Source organism: Ambystoma mexicanum, chromosome 2p (genome assembly GCF_040938575.1).
Source record: "Ambystoma mexicanum isolate Mex_15411 chromosome 2p, UKY_AmexF1_1, whole genome shotgun sequence".
Classification (NCBI taxonomy): domain Eukaryota; kingdom Metazoa; phylum Chordata; class Amphibia; order Caudata; family Ambystomatidae; genus Ambystoma; species Ambystoma mexicanum.
This window is the reverse complement of record NC_090923.1, coordinates 883,850,268-883,870,279: the sequence shown is the minus strand read 5'-3', so window position 1 is coordinate 883,870,279 and position 20,012 is coordinate 883,850,268. Positions and strand designations below refer to the sequence as shown.

At 46.1% G+C, this 20,012-nt stretch overlaps 1 protein-coding gene across 4 annotated transcripts in view; it reads left to right on the top strand.

The window, feature by feature from the left end:
- FKRP (fukutin related protein) overlaps positions 1-20,012 on the top strand; it is a 136,245-nt gene that overhangs the window by 9,661 nt on the left and 106,572 nt on the right. Inside the window, exon 3 of one of the 4 annotated variants that reach the window (XR_011302046.1) lies at positions 8,003-8,205. The exons of the other annotated variants lie outside the window; for them this stretch is intronic. The gene's annotated coding sequence lies outside the window, so the exon portion shown is untranslated. Of the gene's footprint in view, positions 1-8,002; positions 8,206-20,012 lie in introns of those variants that run through there. 4 annotated transcript variants of the gene reach the window in all.

The following is a 20,012-nucleotide window of genomic DNA, read 5'->3' as shown; positions in this document are numbered from 1 at the left end:
GTCTTGTTTTGGTGCTGTATTTTAAGCCTTGCCGGATAGAGCATGGCGTATTTTACTTGTCGTTCGCGTAGTAGCTTCTTTACACCCGTGAACAGTTTCCTTTCCTGCTGTACCGCCATAGTGAAGTCTGGGAAGATGCGGATTATGTTGGCCTCCCATCTTAATTCCTGTTTCTCCCTGGCAGTTCTCAATATCAGATCTCTGTCTCTGTAGTTGAGCAGGCGTGCGACAATAGGCCTGGGATATGCCCCAGGTTTCGGTTTGGGTGCCAGTGATCTGTGTGCCCTCTCCACGATGAACATTGCCGACCAGCCAGGGTCCCCCAGTAGGTTACGGAGGAGGTCTTCCACCGCCTTCTCCATTGACCCCTTTAGAGCTTCCTCTGGAACCCTGATAATGCGGATATTGTTCCGCCGAGACCTGGCCTCCAAATCCTCACACTTAGATTTCACTGTTCCCAGTTCAATCGCCATTGTAGACACCGTGGTCTTCAACGCCTCAAGTGCGTCTTCTGCTCCGGAAATTCTTGTCTCTGCCTCTGTAATGCGTGCTGTTGTCTTGTCTAGCTTGGTTTTAATGGATGTAACCTCAGCTGTTATACCATCCAATTTGACATTGAGTGCGGCAAACCCCTGCTGCATAGCTTGGAAGACCGCTTGCGGATCCATCATGGCCGCTTGCGCCGCCGGTTGTTCTCGTGGAGGCCCGTCTTCAAACATCAAGGGTTGTGCTCCTTTATAGAGTGCTTTCGTGAATCTTTCAATGGATCCCTTCCCTTTCTTTTGACCAGGACGATTGGGCATTGTCTGTACGGAGTCTACTCCTCACCCCCCCCCTCACGAGGGTCCGGTGACTGTCCTCAACCCGCTTATGTGTGGAGCTTGTGGTATTTCCTCCAGGCTGATTAATGCTAGCGCCGTGGCCTGAGAGCACGTTCCAGTTCCTGCTACCCCACCTATTAGTTGCTTTGTCCTCCGGTACTGGGCCTATGTGTCCGCTGTGACCACGCTAGCCCGCAACAGGGAGCACTCCCATCAGCTCCACAACTCCTCTGGCCCCAAGTTCTTCCGTATCCTCTCAGCGTGTTGGGGTGTGATGTCTGTGATAGTGGTGAGCCACATCGGAGTAGTCGGCCCTTATCCTGCACGTGAGGCTGCTGGCTGTTGCAGTACTCCCCCACCGCCAGTGACTTCCAGAGCGCCGCATGCCCGCCGCCCTCAATGACCACCGCCTCCAAGGGCCACTGCCCACCAGCCCCCTCCAAATGTGCCTTCGTGTCTGTGCCCAGTTGTCGAGCGACTACACTCGAGCCAGCCGTGGGATGTCCCTTTGGGGGACGGGGGGGCCTTTCATCGCCGAGTGTCCACGTTTATTGAAGGGATGTGGTATGGAGGGACGCGCGGGTGGGAAGGGAGAGCTCCCCGCCGGCCCTCCAAACGGGTTCCTCGGAGCCCCCAGATGCGCGTTAGTGCGGGGAGGCCCAATCCCTCGATGCAGACTTCCCACGCGCCCCGGGAGCAGCAGTCCAGCCTGGCACCCGCGCCCTCCTACCTTGCGGGCCGCGGCCCTGTCTTCGATCCTCCGGTTCGTCTCGTGCCCAGGCGGGGGTGGGAGGGGGAAGGCCAGCAGGCGCTCGATGGACTCCGGAGCACCCGCGCCCCCCCACCCGGCCCGCTGTGCCTCCTCCGCGTCCCCGGCAGCCCGCGCTGCCGTCGCCGGGCTCCTCCCCTCTTCCAGCAGCGCTCTGAGCCGTATGATCTTTCTCACGGCGCGGTTCTGTCAATTGAGCGAGTTTCTTCACGGGACTTCGCTTGCAGTTGGATGAGGTGTTGCTTTATAAGTTATTCGCGTTTTTCATGCGAACCAAGTCGAATTATTCATCGTATTGGCTTCCAGGCCTTGGTCGTCGCAGGAGCTCACGCGAGTGCGACCATTCCGTCTCGCGCGCAACAGCGCCCCCCAAATTTTTGAAGACTTTAAATGGTTTTAAAAAAATAACGGGACTTAAATTAACATGGGGGGTTTGCAATGTTTTCAGAGTCGGGCTCCTTTTTTAGATGGATCATTGGTACTAAGTGAAAACATCTTTTCCACTGTACCAATTGGGGTGGTGGGTCGATTTAGAAAGACCGGTCTGTGACTGCTCAGAGCAGTCTTTCTAAATGAAACGATCACACTTGTCAAACCCCTGTCACACATGAGTGCGCGCAGGGGCTGACGGGTGCTGTGAGACCCAGCAGAGTCGTCTCAGGAGGCAGAGGTGTGTTTTGGACTGTGTGTGCGCATGTGGGTAAGATGCGTGTGTTGGGGGAGGAAAATTGGGGGTTCGGGTGTCCCCCCCCCCCCCCCTGATTGACGAGTTAATGAGCGGGTGGGGAAGGAGGGGGGCAGTATGTGAATTCCGCACTTTAAAGTCAATACAAAAACGGCCGGTAAATCAGTCTTTTTTTTTTTTTTTTGTGTTCGGGCTTTAAAATGCAGAAATAACACATATGTGGATAGTTTCCTAGTGCCCAAAGATGGCTGGAATCTCAAACGAAAAGCGGAAGGAGAGGTGGAAACCGACACTAGAAATGCAAAGACATGGAAATATGTCTTTTTTTGCATTTTGGGTTCACATGGATCGCAGTTGCTGACAAGTTAAGCTGCAGTGCGTGGTTTGTGGCGCTACATCAGCAAGCCTGAAGCCAACATTTAACCGCATTTGGAAACAAAACCGTAGCAAAAAAGACCAGGGATTTGTTTGTACGGCAGCTACAAGGCATACAACAAGCAAAAGACACTGGGCCTCATTAAGAGTCCGGCGGTAACCGAGCCGGAAAAACTGGCAGGTTAACGCCGGACTCGTATTACCATTCTGCCTCCTTGATTCCCGGAATTACCGGGGCATTACAACCCCGGTGACCCGGGAATTCCGGAGGTGGAATTCTGTAAGTCCCCATTCCCATAGAGTCCCATAGGACTCCATGGGGATGGGAACCATGGAAACACCGGCTCTGTCTATGACAGAGCCGGTGTTTCCATGTCCGCCTGCAGGCGAGTGGTGTTAAACCCGCCAGGTCAGACCTGGCGGGAGTGACACCTCCCGCCTGCAGAACTCGAGATCAGCCGGTCTGGAAAGAACGGTGGTGGCAGATTTACCACCACCGTTCTTTCCGGACCGGCTGACTCGTAATGAGGCCCACTGTTAAAATGTGGCCTCAGTACCTGCAAATGCTTTGGAAGCTTCTTACCACATTATCTGGGGGTAAAAAGTCCTTTACAGATGCCGAGAGTAATTCTGGCAAAAATTCTCACTGTCAACCGGGTAATGCTTAGTGACGGTGCAGCAGAGAAATGCAAAAGTATCTTTGTCTGACACCACAATTTTCCGCCGCATCACTGACCTGTCCTCTTCTATCAGTACAGAATTGATAACATGCTTGAAATATTTTGTAAACCAATTCAGGGCAGAGCAACTGCATCTATAGTTCCCACTGCCTAAAGTGGGATGCGTGTGTTGGTATTTGCTTGGATGGTGCTCCTTCAATGTCTGGTGTGAGAACTGGGTTAAAAGCAAAAGTGTTGATAGTAGTTCCACATATATTATGGACACACACACTGCGTGATCCCCGGGAAGCTGTGCCTGTGCGCAATATGCGGAATGGACTCTCAGAGGTGCTGACTTCTTTTGTAAAGATTGTGCATTTTATTAAGATGCACCGCACAAGTGCCCACCTGTTTGCCACATTATGTGCAGAAATGGGAGCTGAACATGATGCTTTGTTTCACACAGAGGTCAGTTTGTTCTCCAGGAGGGAAGGTTTTAAATTGTGTTAAGCAACTCTGGAACAAAGTGAGACGCTTTCTCCTGGGTTTAGACCAGATGAAAGAAGAGTCTCTGTGTGACCTCTTTGAAAAGCTACATTTTCTAAACCTCTCACTGGATGGCACAGAAAAGAATCCACATCATTGGCTATGAATGCAAAAATGTCAGCATTCAAGAAGAAGTTGGAGCGTTGGAGGAGGAGGGTTAATGTCTGCATTCCGATGCATTTCATTATTAGCAGATGCTCTTGAGGAGGTGGAGTATGATCTTTTCATGTGTTGCTGAACTAATGGGAAACCATCTCAGAACCACTCTCATAAGTACTTTGCAGAGGACAATTGTAGCATCAATGACTGAGTGGTTCAGCCTTTCCTATCGGACGTAGGGGCCCGCCCACCTCCCAATATACCCCCAGGAGGAACTAATGGAACTTCAAAGGGACCGCCTACTGGAGAGTCAATTCAAAAAATTGTCCTTGGGTGGATTTTGGCAAAATGCAGTTTCCTCCTTTTATCCAAATGCAGTCAATGTACTGTTACCTTTCAGCACCTCGTATCTTTGCAAGATTGGATTTTCAACTTTTGCAGCCCTAAAGACTAAATATCGGCAAAGCTGGAAGTAAACCTGTGGTTGGCTATTGCAAAAATGTAACCCAATAGTGATGGCTGGTTGCTGAAAGGCAGGCCCACCATTCACACAAGCTCTCCAGTATGCCACTGTCCAACTTGCAAGTGTCTGCATTCATAGTAATCCAGTTTTTGTACTTAGTATGTCCTAAATTACTGTAGGAAATAAATATCCAACGCTACTTCTAGCCACATCCCCTGTAGCAAAAAAAAAATCAGAATGCTGCGTTTACAAATATTTGCCCTCTAATTTGAGTTATCGCAAGCAGTGATTTTGAAAGAATGTTGTTTGGCACCCACACCTCCATTTGGCACCATTCTACACCAGATAAACATTTTGGAGTCCATGTGGATAGAGGGGCCCAAGTCAGGTACTTTTTTCTTAGGGAGGGCTTGGGGGTCAAACACGTTTGAAGACCACTGCCTGTAGAGTGACTACCTTGTTATCAAGAAAATGTAAAAAAGCAAAAAACCTAATTGCTATCTTGCTGGCATCGCTATATGTTGATTGCTAGTTTGGATGAGCACTTATCCTCCCTGGTCCCTAGGGGACAGTGCACGTGTGGGCTTAAACGGTAGAAGCTTAATGTACTAAAACCTTTGCAAAATCCCTGGTTGCTTTAAAGTGGTCAATTATCCACGTGCTTGCTGTGCCCCTGTGTGCGACGTTGCTATGTGTCCGGTACGGTGCATATACAGCTCGTACACATGACCGAACTGTCAGTGGGTAGGAGCGAAATCATTCCGGTCCTTTACTGTGAAGGAAAGAGTTGCACGGACCCAGCGATACTCAAGATTTGACTCTGTCGTCTGCTTAAGAACATTGCAGTGTCGCATAGCCCCTGTGAGAATGTGTCTCTTGTATATAGAGAGCACAATACTTGTAATTTTCAATAAGTTGCCCAGACAGCTGCATGCCAGTACACAGACACCCGCTGGCATAGATTTCCCTTGTGTGGGGATTGTTGATGTGTGGCTTGTGGGAAGCGTGTGTGACTTTTGCAGCATCTTTAATATTGCTTAATTCTGAAGCAGGGTGCCAAGTGGCAACGTTTTGTTTGGCTAGCATGAATGCTGGCTAGGTTTTGAAGTGTGTGGCAGACTGTTTGAGCCGCTGTTTGGTACAGGGTGTGCTGCACACACCGCCAGGTGTAGTCTCAGGCTGGGCATGGTTGAAACGCCCTGATGAACTAGTTCTTTGATTCCTGCGTTCCTCCTTCTGGTGGCACAGGGTGCTTTGGGCTGAGATTTTCTGTTATTCTGCACACAGAGAATGGTTGCAGCTATTGGCCATCTAAGCTCTCATGAAGAAGGGAGAGAAAAAGACTCCTCTAACCAACAGTGGACAGATACCCCCGTCTATTTATTTCTCTCAACAATGCTTGCAACCTGAACATTGCTTTCACTGAAGCCATTGAACACCAGCAGCCAACAAAAAAAGTGGCATCCATTAATGGTCCAGCAACTGAATTTGACCTGCCCCCCCCCCCCCCCCCCCGGTTTCAAGCTGGGGAAGATTGTTGAGATTTGTGTAATGTGAAAAGTGTACAGGGCAGGTACTCTGAAGTTCAAGGTCAAAGCACCCCTAAAGAGGTTCTGTAAAGCTGCCCACCATAAAAAGCGAACTGTCGGGCATTCAAAGACTCATTTTATATTGTAATGCTTTCGAATATTATTTTTTCACTGCTGGAAGTTACGGAGGCTATACCCGCGAGGCAGAGCTTTTTACGCCATTTATTTTAAAGGGCAAATAGATGGCTTGTTCATCCCCGTTTTCCATTGCCTTTTCGGTTCACAGTAGGGCTAGTTGTGCCAGACTTTATGCGCAGGTGACCGTGTTCTAATTCCCATCATGACTCATGCTCTACTCCATCTATGTTTAGTTTGTTCAACACTTTGGGGAAATCGCTACATGAATATAAACAAATGCAAGTTTCAGGGACTCTGGATTACTGCATATTCTAGTTATACTTATGTCACATTCTCTATATAGGTTGATGAGGTTCCCAGAAGGATTTTATTGCCCCTTCAGTGCGTTTTTTTTCAACCACTTGACCTCAGCAGTTAATTGAAGATAGTTTGCCTGTAAACTTTATTGAATGCTTGCTAGGGATAATGATCCCTGTCATTAATTTTGAAAATATCTTTTTTGATCATTGTTTCTGGGGTGAATGCTTTTTCTTTTTATCTAATGATGGCACCAGTACATTCTCGTTAGATGATGTTGAGCTATTTTCTTGCTTGTCTGGATTTTTCAGCAGCCTTGTGTATTGGGACTGGTGCGGTATCAGGAGTTTTCTGACCTGGGCGTGAAAGGAGCGCTGTGAATTGCTTTGCTATTTGAAAGTGGGAGGTCACTTTATTCCCTATGACACAGAAAATGTTACAAGGCATTGAATGATGAAATACCAAAATCACCAAAAAAAGCCTTGGCACTGGGGGGGAAAACCCATGGCAGTTAAAAGGTTATGGCAGTGGTCTTCAAGCCTTTTTATGCTGAGCCCCCATTGAGTAAAATAATTTCTGCCCCCCGCCACAAATTCTTATATTTGCTGTTATAAAGTCACCATAATTCTTCAAGCCCCCCATCAACTGACATCCTTCGAGCCCCCCAGTTTGAAGGCCTCTGCCATACGACGCCCTAGCTGTTCAGCATACAGACGCCCCCTTTTCGTGGGTGGGGCGACTCATTCCCTGTTCCACACAATGACTGTTCTACGGATCAGGCTGATTGCTTTCAAACCATTGCCAAGTAGGGGATAAATGCTCCTACTGGCTGCCCCTCTCTGGCTTTAATGCTGTTGCTGCTCCAATGCCCCCACAATGTTCCACACAAACAGTCCATGCCTTCCTCAGATAGGTGCACCCGACCCTCTACCTAATAGGTCATCTACATGTATCCAGCTGTGGTGCATGTGTGAGAAACCATGCCTCTGCAAAGTTAACCCATGGCTTGGTTTACTTTTTTGCAGGATTTTTCCACTGCTGAGAGCGCTGCACTAGTTCAGCTGTAGTGCATAATTTATTGCACATTAGCGGGGGTGGTGAGACTTCTAACACTTCTGGAGGATAGTGCCTGGCTCATATTAGCAAATGCCTTCCTGCTAAGGTGTAATATTTTCTTTTTGTTCGCCAGTAAAGATCACTTTGGTCATGGGTTCTGTCACTGCATACCCTCCTATTTCTTGTACATGTTGCTGTCTGCAAGGTGGGACTCTCTGTGGTTGATATTTACATTTAAGAAAATGAAACATGTGTTCGTCTTTTAAAGGACACACACAAAATGATTGCAGCATTTTAGGTTCAAGAGCTCTGCAGTTAAGAACGTATTGCCTCTCCAGAGAACACGCCTCTAAATTTGCGAACAGATGCAACTAGTTAAAGCCACAATGGGTGGAAGTCTTGGAGGATGTTAACCAAGCACCAAGAGACGCTTCACTCATAAATCGGGACACATCAGGCAGGAACATCTATAGCAAGCCCACTATAAATTAATAGTTTTGGGTACAGACCCGATTCACAAATACTTGGCACATACTAAATTTACATATTTTATTTCTTCTTTTAGACAATACCTCAAATCATCATGGCATTCTTTGATTCAGACAATTCTCTGTGCATTTGAAAGGATGGGGAATTTGGGCCTTTGCAATTCCTGGTGAAGTTAATTGGACATTTCTGATAGAGGGTATCAATGAAAGTAGAAGAGAAATACGTGAAGAAAAGGATTTCAAGGAGTCCTGCTTTTCTAGCAATGTATTTGTATTTTTTTTTTTTGTTCATCTCTTTGAAGTTTGAGGAGGGTACATCTGACGTCCCTATGCAGAGTCGTTCCCCTTATTCACACATACAGATCAATGCCTACTTCATGTACAGCATCTCTTTCCTCTGGAGTAACTATAGATGGTCTACTGATTTCTCTTATGTTATTGGCAAAGCGCTATGGGTTTCACGCCCTCGGGGACCGTAGTCCAGGTCAGAGTATGTGTGCAGCTAGGACAGAGAATGGATTGCTATTGGCGAATCACACTCTACCTCCTTAAAGTTAGGTATACAGTCTTTTAGAATGAAAGTAAAACAATATCATTAGGGTATTTATCTGTAGGTGAATTTATTCCCATAAAGTCCGCCAACACATGTTTCGACCTTGGCCGTCTTCAAGGCCTTGAAATTGAACACTTGCTATGGTGACCAGGCTTGGAAGTTGATTGTGAAAATATCTTGAAACAATTTTCTGATAGTACTTGATGATTAAAGGGTTGAGTCCCGAGAGACCTGTCAATGGCCGGCGCGTTGTGCTAAAAGTCTTTAGTGGTGCTTGGACATCCTGGATTGGTTCCCCAAATCGAAATTCCTAAACTATCTTTTTTGATTTTTTTTTACCTTAGATGCAATCCTGAAAATGTAGTCCACGGGTTGGGGAACTAATCTAGGATGTCCAAGGGAGAGCGCAATTCGCAAATACCAATCAGTTTTCTGTCTTAGTCATTCAAGGTCTTTATGCGTAGACCTTGTGGTATTGGTGACGCAGCTCGCCACTATTTATAAATTATAGTGGTCACGGCTTACTCTCAAGGTTATGTACCCATACACACTTTTATGTGTGCAGCTACACTGAGTTGTGGGTAGCTGCATGGGGAGAGAGGGAGGCAGGCAAAGCGCCATGGAGAGCAAGAATAAGCAAAACTTCAAGAGGGCGGATAGGGTCACGCTTAAGGGGGGGAGTCACCCCAGTGTACAGCTCAGGCAAAATGTTTGTTGTATTGGTAGTCGCATTATGAAGTTTCAACTTGCCTTTTTCATACCCGCAGCCAAGAAACAGTGTTAAGACACAGGAAACATTTGATGAAATAACAAAAAGCTATAACTGAGGCTTTAAAAAGGAAGGTAGAGGAGAAAAAGCAGCGACTGGTGGAATCTGGAAAAACAAGAGAATTATATTGTAAAAGCTGATGGGTGAAAACTGACTATTCCAAAATGTATTAATGGCTGTTCACAAAAGCTCAAACCTTTTTGGCAGGGATGGCTAGTGCTCTTCATTCCTCCTACATTCTTTCCTCAGAACCTGCCTCTTACTTCACCTGGACAATTGATAGACACAGCATTAATTCGGCAGATGTCTGTGTAATGTTGCAGTTCCCAGAGATGTAGCTGTGCAACAACTGCTAAATATTGGACTATACCCGTCAATTGTCTTCTACAAATGTTTTGTCGGACCGATCTAATTTGACAAGCTCAACTCTATCACCACGTCTTCTTAACAGTGTGTTCTTGTTACAGTATGACGGTCATGCCTGTTTGGACCATGAAGTGACACCTACACGTTACCACACACCTGTGCAATCTTTCAGATTACGGTTTTTAAAAAAACAATGGAATTGGAACATCCCCAGAACAGAGTTTGGTTGCTACGTCAGCCACTGCTACTAATCTACGATGTAATTGTAGCTCACATGCTGCTCTGTGAAACCGAAGATGCAAGTGCTATTGTGTGCAGGACTATTATAGTTGATCTGGTGAATTTGTAGGTTGGTGCCAACTTGTAAATGGTACATGTTTTTGTGCTATTGGATTTTTGTTGGGGGTTAGCTAATGTTTTCTTGGGTGTGGTGAAAGGTCGAACTAATTTGTAGCTGCTCATAATGATATTGGGTGAAGTGATTGACAGTCTTGCCATGCATTTAGACCTTTAACGGATTCTGTTTAGGTCACAAAGTGTTTATTTTAGTGCAGTGATTTGTAATTGTGGGAGTTTATTGGGTGTGATGCCATGTTAGCTAGAGGCGAGATATGAAATGAGTTTAGAAGCTGGTTCATGACATTGTGGGGTGGATTTGTAGTTTTGTATACTATATCAGCAAACCTTAGTTAATGACATTTGAGTGCTCTAGCAAAGATGGCAGGTAACGGCTGCAAATTCCATGTTTTCCAGTACACTAGCCATAAATCTAACCCTATAATAATACCACCCATTTTACACACAAGGAATCAAAACCCTTTTCCTAAATCGCTTGAAAGCAACATCCTCCTGAAGTTGTCTGCAATAATCGTTCACAGTTTCAAACCCATCCTAAAGTTGTCACAGGGTCATCCTGGAGTAATCCCCCACCTATCCTGAAGTTGTCATGGTGTCATCCTGGGCTAATCCCCACCCATCCCTGAAGTTGTCTTGGGGCCATCCTGGAGTAATCCCCACCCATCCCTGAAGTTGCCATGAAGTCATCCTGGAGTAATCCACACCATCCTGAAGTTGTCATGGGGGGTCATCCTGGAGTAACACAAGATCACCACTGGAAGTAATCAGAACTCCTCTTGGAGTAGTTTCTGTGATAACTCTAGATAGTCATCTCATTTGAATATTTCAGCCTATAAACATACTTAAGGATGGTTTCGAATGATCTCCCTGGACTAGCCATGGATGACTCTAGGATGGAGTCACCTGATGACTCAAGAATGATTCCAGGAAGATCTTCCTTTTTGACTTGGGATACCAGAGCGTTGTGCCCCATGCCTGATCACCAAATGTGGGTGTAAGGTGCCCTTTTCAAGACTCAGTTCTTACACAGATTTCATTGTGAATGCTGTTTTCAAGAGCCCAGCAACACACACACACATGCTTGTGTGTACCCACACATATACACACACCTCAAATACCAACACACAGAAATACCTTGAGCTCCACGACAGTCTCACATAATTCATATACAACACACACCAACACGTTATGCCTACTGAACCATGTACACACACCAGACACCATAACAATTGTACATGCCTCACAAACATGCTGCACTCCCAACAGCATGCTCACATTCCATCTGTTCCCCTATATACATACCTCTAGACACACACGACTCCCAACCTTCTATATACAGACACCTCCCAAAAAAAAGACCACATGTCATCCACACCACGCACACACCTCCCATACACACAAATAAAAACCACCCAAGTACAGCCGCCCCTCCAAGAGTCAGACTTCCCTAAAGCAGTCTTGCCACACTAACACACCTTTTATGTACACATCAGATCCTCGTTCCTAGCACCAACACTCCTCTTTTACACCCACACCTAAAGAATCTCTCATGCACACAGCTATAATACCCTTCCCCACCAGCATCTTATTCCCGCCACACCCTCCACACATGACCCATGCACATATACCTACTTGCGTGTACATCACAATTACACCCATCTACATCTACAATACCCTTTCTACACCACACCCCACCTGCCATACATTGTACTGAGTCCAAACGCACACCACAATCAAAACAATGAACAAGTCCTCACCAGCACACCTATCTCCACCACACCACATACATTATTTCCACGAACACACACACCACTGTCACCATGAGACCACCTGAGGATCTACACTGTACATATGTATGACTCATAAATGAGGCTGCCTTTTCACTAATATGGTACCTTGTGTCTTGCTTCGTCCACATGTGCCAATGCTTCCCATGGCCTCTGCCAACTTGGGCGTCAGGTTATCTCTCTGATCCATCCTTCACTTGCCACCTCGAACCGTGGAGTGTAGTTTGGTATTGGTGTGCATACAGAGCATGGGGGGGGCATTTTAGTGTTTCGCCCTGGGCACCAAATGGACTAGAAACTGCCCTGTAAATACCTAAATGTGTCACTGCAAAAAAAGAATAGCCCTCTCTGCTACACATTACAAAAGGGAAACTACATCATGTGCATATAACAAGAGCACAACCAGTCTGCCATGCTTCACTGCCCAAATGTGTTCCTCTGCGCAGGATAAATGCTTCAAATCGCCACACTGCAGGAGAAAACAATCTAAAAAATTACTATCTGTCGTTCTTTTAACTGGTATACTGAATACGAACGGATGCACATAACAAACAAAACAAATTCCCCAAAATGCACCAAAATAACGCCCTTCTCCACAAAAATGATTACTATGTGATAGCTTTAAGACTTGATGTAAACCAAATTCGCTTCGTAACGAGGTCGACCCTCTCCACTAAAATCACAATCGAGCATGCGCCAGCTTTAAAACATACTGTAAAGCAAATTTGCTTGTTAATAGAAGAAGAATGCCCGTGTTCATCGGCTCTCTGCCACGAAGCAGTCTCATCCCCAAAATACACTGATATACCCCCTGCCCGGTCAGGCCTTATTGTTCTTCTTTTAAATTTGCTTCGTATGGGAGCAATGCCCCTGCTCAACAGCATGCTGCCGCAAAGCTATCTTACGACTTGCTGTCTTCACCTCGTCGTCATCTTTGCACAAGCGGTAAAGTGGCAACGTGAGGCTCGTGACTTGCCAGACACGTCGGAACATGTCAGTCACGTGAGGAATAGTAAGCGAGGGCGTTGCTATGGTCCGTTTCTCGCAAGGTAACAAGACAGTACCGTACTTTCATAGCCACCCCCTGGATGCTTTGAACTGTTACGCGTTTCCGTGCACAATAGTTAAGCATGCCTAGTAGTATACTACTTAGTGAGGCATGATCTCTAACTAATCACTTTCAGTAGGTGTCATCTGATGCATACATTCCAGCCCTCTGGAATACCTGAGAGGGAGAACTAACCACAGAAATCGGGAGAATTACATTTTCCCATAGGATTGCTTTACGGTTAGGCAGGAGATACTAAAATATAGCGCTCTTTTTAATTGGAAAATTGGGTTTCTCCCGCCTTAATTGGACGATTAGCATCATGCTTGTGTACAAGGGCGATATAAATAAAATAACAATATCAATGCTGATGGTGTGCTACCTTTTGTATCTTTTAACAGATGGGCTTCTAATTCAGATTTTCCATACTATACTTCAGGAAAGTTGTAATGCTTTTAAAGACAGATGGGCACGGCCAGGCATGGGCTTGAGGGTGAAGCAGCAGACATCGCTCTGCTTTGTCGCTCAAACAGCAAGAACCTGTCATTTTTCCCACCTCAGAGAGCAGTTTGCGTGGGTGCAGAAAACCAACAGAGGCAGAGGACAAACTACTGACAAGGCAAGATCAATAGACCCCCTATATTGAAATGATGAAGTTAAAGGCTTATTCGCTCTGTGCACCTTTTAGGTGGCTCACACCTCCAATAATTAGCATTAATGAAATAGCATGTGAGTTGCAGAGGCATAGATAGGGTAGGGCTGGAGGGAAGTTGTGTTTACAGCTCCAATTAAGTCATTTACTATCAGAAGACTGCTTTGAAAAAACACTGGCATGCACTTTGAGTTCAAAGTTTGATGGTAACGCTTGATTAAAGTGAGCACAAGAGTTCCTATGATGAGCTTTTTTGGGCGGGGAGGGGCAGGAACTGGGTGGGAATGGCCATAGGGATTGGCATAGCCATGGGCAGTCAATGGGTGGGCAACTTCAAGCTTTGTGCCCCATCTCATATGCCATTTCTCCCTATCTGAACTCTTAATGCAATAGTTTCAGATTATAGGTGTCTCTGCCATCCAAGCTAAAAAATGTTTTGTTGGTGTGAAGGTTTGTATGCATGTTTGTGTGCATGCACGCGAAGCAGTTTGTAATGTTGTGTGTGTTTATATGGAGGGGATGTCTGGAAGTGCACGCATATGAATGAATGCAGTGGGAATGGTGTATATGGGTGCTAGTGCGCGTGTGAATGACAGTTCAGTGTGAAGGTTCTGGGTGCTTGTGTGAATGGCAGATAAACTGTATTGGTGCGGGATTCGTGGGTGAATGTGTGTGTATATGTGTGTGTGCATCTGTATATGTGTAAATCTGTGTGTGAGTGTATGCATATGTGTATGGGGCCAGAAGAGGGGCACAGGAGCATGAACATCTTTTGACAGGAGCATGGCTTGTTTTACCAGGTTTTTTTGGGCAAAGCAAAGGCAACTTGAGTGTTATTATGTGAAGGAGGAATTCGAGCGGGGGGAGGGTACAACAAAGGGGCTGGCTGGAAATTCTGTACTCGTATTAAGAGCAAAGCAGCATGTTTGTTGGCTTAGGTATGACAGAGGTCTGGGGGTTACTTCGAGCTCGCCGTCTCTGCTCCCAGGGCCCAACAACCCTCCCCCAGAATACAAATGAAGGACTCGGCCAAGGGCAAGTTAGAACTGTCGTTTATTACACAAACCGACAGGAATCATACAGGACTTTTGCACATTTCCAGAATCACCGCTCCCGAGTGTCGGGCCATTTTATTGCACTTCTGCACCACAACATGGGCCCTTCCCTGAAAAACCTACGGGCCGGTCTCTCTGGTTGGGCGATCGGAGTGGTATCCCTTATGGATAGCACCTACTGATTTTGGTTCATTGGCCCTCACATGTCGGGTGGCTGGCCTGCCCATTCCCCAAGAAACTGTCTATTACATTGTTGCAGGATTACCATTGTCCCTTGCCCTCTGCCTGCCATCCCTGGAATTCTGTTCCCTGATTGTCTGGAGCTGATCTCCACAGGCCTGGGACCCAGCTCTGTTCACAGCACTCTGTGCAACTTCTCTAGGTGATGAGAATGACTGTGTTCCCGATGTAACTGTTAGCAGTACCACTTTTGTCTGAGAGTGCCCTCAGCATTGCAACTTTGTTAACGATTCCATGTTTCAGTTCATGTCTGTGTGGCTGAGAACCAATCATCTTCCCACCGCGGGTGAATGACTATTGTCTACCTCAGCTGCATCACGTGGTTGAGGACCACAAAATCAAGCTCTTCTGGTCTGTAATTTACGTGGATTTATTCAGTTTTGCATATGGCCCCTTGTCGTTTTAGGTTTGGAATATGCCGTTTGTCTCTGACCTTGGCTGCGAGCCCTGGCCTGCTGTTCTGTGCAGCCTGGTTCTGCTTCCCCTCTTCTCTCGTCCTGCGGCTTGTGGCCTCATGTAATCCTCATTATAATTATATTATGATTTCTACATATCTATACCATGCTATGTTTCCCATAGGTTAGTCATATTTGGTCGTTATATGGTCCTGTATTTCCATAGGGTTAGTTGCCATTGCATCTGCAAGCTTGCTCTGAATCTGTTTGCCTTGTGTTCAGCGTTTCTGCTCTTGGCTAGTGAGAAAAATAATAAAAGCTTTTGACAGTATGTATGTGTCTGTCCTCTATCTAAAGAACTATGTAAGCAAGTTCTTTGTGTGTGCGCTTGTATGTTTGTGTAACTTCATTCATGGCTGCGAGTGTACTTCGTGAATAACGTAGCTGTGTCGTGGTGTCACTGACATCAGCACATTGGTTCCTCAGCATTAGTCAACGTCATCCATCGAGGCATTTAGGTCCATGACCAGTGTTGAGGCACCTGTGGCCAAAAATACATTCACTGGATAATGTTTGAATGGCTTTCTAAGAGGGTATCTGTCCACGTATATGGATGTCGCTGGCCCTCCTAGGGGATGTCAAATATGTCCTGTTCATGGGTGCGAGGGGGGGCATTCCAGAGACCCTCTCTTCAGTTCCCCCTCTGGTCGACTTATCGACCAAACCTCCATACTTCGTCACTCTTCCTTTTGGTAGCTATATCTTTGTTACTCCTCTAAAATGTCCATAGTAATATGCATGGTCATCGCAACTTCAGGTCATATAACTGCAGTACCCTTCTGGGTTGCACCATACCCATTTCACCCAGTATCAGTTGTCAAAGGGATTATCAAATGTTATCATCTCAGTCGGGAACAGTGGGCACTGCTTTATCTTTGCTCTCATGTTATTTCTTTCTTCCATCAGCTTGTCCTTCTTCTTCAACGTTCACATCTACTAACACTTTCATCCCTATTGTCTTCTCAGTAGTTTTGCGACATTGTGTAATGCAGATCTTTATAACGCAGTCCTACTAGTATTAATATTAGCGCCCCTAGAAATACCTTCAGTCCATCTGCTAACCATGTTGGCATCCATGACCATATGTGTGACAACCAGCCAGACTCTCAAGGATATTGCGGCACGAAATGGCAAATTTTGAGGCATGAAATGGCACATTTTGAGGCATGAAATGGCAAATATTGTGGCACAGACATTTAATTTATTGCAGCATTTTTACAGGACATTTTGTATGAACTGGAGGGTGTAAGATTGCCACATTGCAGGAGAGAGTCAGAGTGCAAGGCTACAAGGGAGTCACAATTTCATTATTATGTATAATTTGTTTTAATTTAATAGGAATAGTCCCAGATGTCTCTGGCTTGGCAGAACAGTGTTTGTTTTGGCTTTATTTTTGGTTTATTCTGCATGCCCATTTAATAGTATTAACTAAATTGATCATTATCGGTTGTAATGCTGAAAATATTCCCCCTCTATATTTTCCAGTCCCCCAAACACCCACACACTGAGTATGTGCATGACAGAGTGAGAGGTTCAGGAATGCAAGTTGTGATGGGGAGTAGGTGAGATGTGTGATGCGTGTTGGTGAGAGAGTCACCAACACGCATCACACATCTCACCAACTCCCCATCACAACTTGCGTTCCTGAACCTCTCACTCTGTCATGCACATACTCGCGTGCTATGTCACAATGCCAAGTCACAATCTGCACTCCCTAGCCCCTGCCACATTACAAATCATACTCCCAACTCGTACCTTACACTCTCCAATTCCTCCTGCAGTATACAGTCCTTCATTATTTTGTGGTGCATCTTTCATCCTTGCTATCACACTTTTCCCTGATCCTTTCTCCCAAACTGCAGCTCACTGCCTCTTTCCGGCCAATTCCTTCCTCTCTGCTTTCTGCTCCCACTGAGCACACACTCCGTCTACTTTCTGTACCTCTGCTCGCTCTCAGATTTCTGGCCCACTGCTTCCTCTGCTCTCTTGTGTACTGCTTCCTCTTCTGACCCATTGCTCTCCCTCTGTTTCTTGCCTATCCCTTCATATCTCGCCCATCACCCCCCCTCTCCTTTCCCTCTTGTAGTGTGACCATTTTTAAATTGTTTAAAAAGTTAGATTTTGTCCCAGATCCCCAAAGAATTGGGCATTTACAAATAGAGCCGAGGATATGCTATTTTTAGATAACCCATTTTTGGAAATGAGCAGGTCACCTTATTCTTAAAGGTTACCCGCGCATTTCCACAGGGCTGAGCTTTAGCACAAATTGTGCACTGGCCAGCTGCCTTGAATAGAAGCGCTCTGCCGACAATGTTCTGCAGGCTCCCAGCGCATTTTAATGTGACAAGCCCTTCAGGGGTCTGCCACTGTAAAATGTGACCCAAAAAATTCATTTCTATCCTGTTTAGGGATCGGAAATGCAAGTGACGCAGCAGTCATACCTTAAAAAAATGCATGACAGGGTCATGCAGTGGCACCCCCAACACCTCATGTGCGTAGGTAGGGTTGCCTACAATTTCTGCACATTTAAAAGTGCATCTTGCTTGAAAATGTGTGATGTGCTTTTAGATTGGCAGAAACCACCCCTGATTTGCGCAAGGAGATGAAAAGGGCCATCTGAATGTGCGCGCATATAAAATGTGCCCATTCAGGTGTCCTTTGTTGATTGGGCTGCTCTTTATTTGGTGCAAGTGATGATCTGTTTGCACATTTCATTTCTTGTATCAAAAAATGTTTTCGGAACCGGGCCCCCTGAGTGTGTGGTGTTCGTTTTTTTTTTTTTAAGGGGTTTCTGCAAAACTGCAGTTTTCGCAGCATTTTGCAAGATAGCAAAATCGCTATAAACTGGAGGGTCTGACCAGCTCTGGTCTTTTCCTGTTCCTTTGGCATCCTCCTCCATTTTGGCCTGCATTTTCGATAATCTTGTCACTGCTTCTCTTAGTGTGCCATTCTTTGTCATTTGCAAGCACGAACGTGCAACAGGAACTCCAGATCCTGGCGCAAACTCCTCCTTCCATTGCTGTAAGCAGGTCTAAAACATATCCGTTCTGGAGAGCCATCAACCTTATTGCTCACAGCTCATCTTTTATCGCGTTGAAGCCATTTACTTTAGTTTGTCTGCATCAGCTCCCATCTTGTTATCTGTAACCATTTTGTGTTTGCACAGCTGGAACTACTGAGACAAAACATGTGCTCAAGTGGTACATAGTCTAGTGATGCTTCTGATGCTGATGAGAAATAGTTCTCTTTTCACTCTACTCATTTCTACTGATCTCTTCTTTCTTCCGTTTTCTTCCACTTCTACTGATCTCTTCTTTCTTAGGGAAGTTGTCCATCTTGATGTCCTTTTGTGGTACCACCAGTGCTGGCATGTTGATGTGTACAAACAAGCAAACTCCTCCCCAGTCGGATGGCAGCTTCTCGTATGCCTTGGATCCGCACCCCAATAGTGATTCATTAATACTGCCATGCCAACCTTAATTGCTGGATGCTTTTGTGTGTACCTACACTCTGTGTTTTCTCCAACCTTTACTGCACCGTCATTCTGGAAACACAGTGCTGGTTTCTTAAGTGGTATTATGGGCATGGGTCCATCTTCATTGTCCACCCAGGTCAGTAGCCTGGTGCTCGCATCCCATTCTTTCAGGCATTTATCATTTTCCCCTTGTACTGTTTTTACTGGTGCTTGTACTAGGGTGTGTGCCTTGCTACATACTACTCCCTCCTTCCACACTTCTGCTGTGTATACCTGGCCATACACAAGCATTTGTGTTCTTTCCCAGCATCCTTGTTCTCCTATTTCTTTGAACCCCACGCCCCCACCTATTTTCGGGCAGGGCAATTTCTTCAGTGTTATTGCTTTTCTCTCTCCTTTCTGTGGGCTGTCATCATGTGGAGAGTCTTTATGTAACTGTCTTCATAGGTAAATGTTACCTTGGACATCCATCTCAATGTTGCTGTTTTCCCTTGGAATCTTCCTCCGGTTGTAACCATGCATAGGTACATAAGGCATTGGGCTCTTGCTGCTGGTATTTCTGTTGCTATACATGTTCTGGAGGCACCCATGTCATATGGGATTAATGAGCAGACATAGCATTTTCCCCAGTGGTTTCTTTGCCTACTTTGGTCATGTGCTTGTACCACATATTATCAGACGCTCTAGCAGTATCAGTGAGATATAGGTTCACCCCTTCCATGTCTGTGTCAGCACTACACTTACCTCTCCTTACTGGGCTTACAGTGCTCACCTGTCCACCTGACATGCTTGTTTCATCTGCTGAAGTTGGGGTAATGTTAGTAGAGGTGTCATGATGCCTACCCCCGGGGAACCAGACCAGGTCCAGCAATCCCGGAAGCAGGCATCAAGTTACTTTGAGCAAGCCCAAAAACCCCTGCTAGGGGCTGTTTGGGTGCGGTCCTGGCGCATATGGCGCCAGGCTCATATGAAGTCAGTTCTGGCGCCATAGTAGAAATTACCTGATGCAGACCATGCTGCAAGCTTACCTGATGCAGACCATGCTGCAGAGCTCCAAGCCAAATGAGGCTTGAAAGGGACTATTTTACCTAGGGACTATTTTTTTACTCGGGTGGGGCTGGGGAGGAATACTTACCTGGGACTACTTTGGAGGCTATTTAAACCACGCCCGAAGAGCAGCACACACTTCGCGTTATTCTGCACCCAGCAGCGTAACGCTCACCGTGTCTGCAACCCTGCATCCAGTCTTCTGCCACGCCCGCCTCGAGTCTGCAGCTCCTAGAAAAAGGGAGGAACAGAAGGAGAAGAGGTTAGAATAAGAGCAAAACCT